Genomic DNA, 3541 nt, shown 5'->3' with positions numbered 1-3541 from the left:
CTGGCCCCCTGAGGAAACAGTTGTCACTTGAAATATTTAAGATTAAGAATATCTGTGAGAATATGACAAATATCTTTTCGAATGAATCAGAGTACACTCTTTTATTTTCCAAATATTCTTCAGTCCAATTCAAAAAAAAAAATTTCTTCTGGAAACCTTTCGGAACAATAAGACTCAGTCTTACTGAGTCAGACATCAATTTGTAACAAATTGTTTTCCTATTACTCGTCCATTATCTTTTAATTTTTTTAAAGCTGGCTCAATATTATAATTACTCACTATTATTATTGAGAACTGTTAAATAAAAGAAGAGTTTACTTTGAGAATTCCATTATTAGTGTAGTTCTTATAAGTAAACATAAGAGTGCTCCTAAGATACTTGCTGATGATTGTCTATGGCCATGCCACGCTGAACAAGACCAATCCTGTCTGATCTTGGATGCAAAGCAGAGCCGGGCCTAGTTAGTACTTGGATGGGAGATCACCTGGGAAGACCAGATGCTGTAGACATAAAAAATAAAAAAATAAGGGATTGTAAGCTGACAAGGTCCTTGCAATTTGTGAGGTCAACCAAGGGTTGCCTTGCCTATATATACTTGCTTGCTGATGATTGAAAAATGGCAATGGAAAAATACTGTTCTGCTCTCACTGTTATATGCATTTTGATATTCCATGTGTCAAACTACTGCCTCAAAAAACCTTAAGAAATGTCATAGAGATTATAAGCAGTGTGTTAAGTAAAAATCTGATGTTCTTCCAAGATTCTCATTTCCTGGTGATTCAATCAAACACTAAGCTAGATACTGCTGTGAAGAGACTGTGCAGACGAAATTAAGATTACTAATCAGTTGAACTTTAAATAAAATTATCCTGGATTTTTTGGTTTGTTGATATAATCATATGAGCCCTTAAACTTAAAAGAGGAAGGCTAAAGAGATAAAGAGATGAAGCCAAAGAACAAGGTAGGAGGGATGGAGTAGAAGGAAATGTTAGAGAGATTTGAAGCATAAAAAGGACTTTCTTTGCCCTTATTGTCTTTAAAGGAAGCCATGAGCCAGGGAATGCCAGCAGTGCCTATAAGCTGAGAATAATCAGCAGAGAAACTGGGATTTCAGTCTACAACCACATGGAACCAAATTCTGTCAACAATCTGACTGAGTTTGGAAGCAGATTCTCCCTAAAGCCCCAGAAAGGGGTGTGCTCTTGCTGATATCTTGATTTTGGCCTTGTAGGACTCTTAAATAGAGAACCAGTTGAGCCACTCTGTGTCCTGGCCCAATAATACTGTGAGATAATATGTATATGTTGTTTTAAGCCTCTAAGTTTGTGGTAATTTGTTATGACGGCAATAAAAACCTAATACAGGCAGCTCCTAAATTTGTGTGTGTGTGTATGTGTGTATGTGTGTGTGTGTGTGTGTGTGTGTGTGTGTTGTTCAAACAGTATTCCTAACAGTTAGAACAGAGACTGGCACATAGATTGCCATGCATAAATATTTGATGGAAAAAGTTTTTTTGATTGAAGCAATTATATTAGAGCCTAAAATTAGGCAAAGTTTTCTAAGGAAAGCTAGATTGTTAATATACATCTGCTCATGTATAATCAAACCATCTTTATAACATTTCTAAAGTGAAGATATTGGTACTTTTATGTTAGATTCAAGTAATACATGGCCCAGGAAAAGACAAAAGTTAAAAAGATTATATTTTATTAATAACAAGATATACATTTCCAAGAGACCCAAGCTATCTTATTCTTCAAGTTTTTAAAGGACCATGCAACATTATTTAGTCATGATAATGGAAAACAGAATCCCTGAAAAATATTCAATATTCTTCTGAAAAAAAAAGTTAATTATTAATAGGGTAATTTTTTTTAAAAAATGAATATAGTCGTTCACAGAATTAGAAATGCTATCAAAGAACTCAATATCTGTTTTCATAACTAATGTAGATTAAAGCCAGAGTCACAATCATTATTTTCCAGTTAAATATTTCAAGTATAATAGAATCTGCTAAGCTACCAAGAAACAATATACCGAAAACACAAACTGAGCTGTGCTAGGTAAAGAGTGTATGAAACACATATAAACACATGCACATACACACACGTAAACACATATATTCCCTGCCTTCCAAGCCAGCTTATTTCTTCAAGCTCCTAAGTAAAGAACTAAATCTAGTAGTTGTAATAAGGGCTAGCTGTCTGACATTCCCAGAGCTGATAAATGATAACTTTTCTACTTATGTACCTCTGGTCAGGTTAAGTTGCTATGTATTGTCCAGGGCTATGTAGTGTCCAAATAGTCTTTGGAGAAAAAATATTAGTCTGAAGAAAAGACAAGATCCTCCTTTCCTAATATATTTGAGGTCTAGAATGTGACCCACGCCCTTCACCCTATGAATATTCACCCCACGAGCTTAACAGCACTTGAAAAAAATATCACATTTTAGAAAATAAAGCTGAGCTGGTTCCCAACCACACCAGGGTTAGGAGACAGCAAACAGGATGTTGTTGCTCTTGGTTGCACTAGGTAGATATCCCAAATACATGAGCGTACCTTTGGAGGGTGCTTGGAAACGTAGCTATGTCTAAGCCCACTTTTGTCAGCTGTCCTCCTGGTCACTTACAGTGTTCGCAGGCAAGCCAGAGCACAGAGAGGGTGCCCAGTCATAGAAAGCTGCAGAGTGAGGCCTATTTTAGGCTTAGTCTAAACCTGGAGAAGAATGAAATCCCCCAACAAGTGTTTACTTGGGGATGTTTTTGTCTGATTCCTTCTCTAGGAAAATCTCAGTCAGGCATACTGGGCCAGTACTTTGGGATAAGGTAGACAGTTGGAGAAATAAACTAGGAAAAAAGGGGGATAAATGTAAATATTAAAGGGGGATAATGTAAATATTAAGGAGTTTATATGTGTTGAAAATGTTGAGAGGAAAGCAGATTAGTTTTTACTTGTTCAATTATGCTTCGTTGCTGCTGACATTTCATCTATTAATTTTTTTTCACCTAGTATTGGTTTTTTTTTTCCACATTGTGCAATTCAATGAGGTTTTTTTTTAAACTATAGTTGGCATTATATACCAGTTTCACTTGTACACAATAGTGATCAGGGATCTGTGTAACTCACAAAGCTATCACCCCACTAAACCTAGTACTCCTCTAACCCCTTACATATTTATTATGTTATTAACTATCTTCCCCATGCTACACTTTACATCTTCATCTCTATTCTGCGACTACAGATTTGTATCTCGTAATCCCTTTGCCTTTTTTTCTGTCCTCCCAACCCCCTCCCATCTAGTAGCCCTCAAAATATTCTCTTTATCTATGAGTTTATTACTGATTTTGTTGTTGTCATCATTTATTTTGTTCTTTAGATTCCACATGTACATGAAATCATGCGATATTTATCTTTCTCTATCCAACTCATTTCATTTGGCACAATACCCTCTAGGTCCATCAAGTTAATATCTTTTATCATTCCCTTTCTTTAAGTCTGTATGTCTTTTAATTTAAAGTGAGTCTCATGTAGCATATGTAG

General features: G+C 35.6%; 1 pseudogene; it reads left to right on the top strand.

Moving 5' to 3' along the window:
- The first annotated feature begins 391 nt into the window (after positions 1-391).
- Positions 392-510, top strand: LOC112481324 (annotated as a pseudogene).
- The last annotated feature ends 3031 nt before the right edge of the window (positions 511-3541 follow it).

This window comes from Pteropus alecto, unplaced genomic scaffold (genome assembly GCF_000325575.1).
Source record: "Pteropus alecto unplaced genomic scaffold, ASM32557v1 scaffold14, whole genome shotgun sequence".
NCBI classification, from domain to species: domain Eukaryota; kingdom Metazoa; phylum Chordata; class Mammalia; order Chiroptera; family Pteropodidae; genus Pteropus; species Pteropus alecto.
The sequence above is the reverse complement of the archived record's forward strand: the minus strand, read 5'-3'. Positions and strand labels throughout refer to the sequence as shown.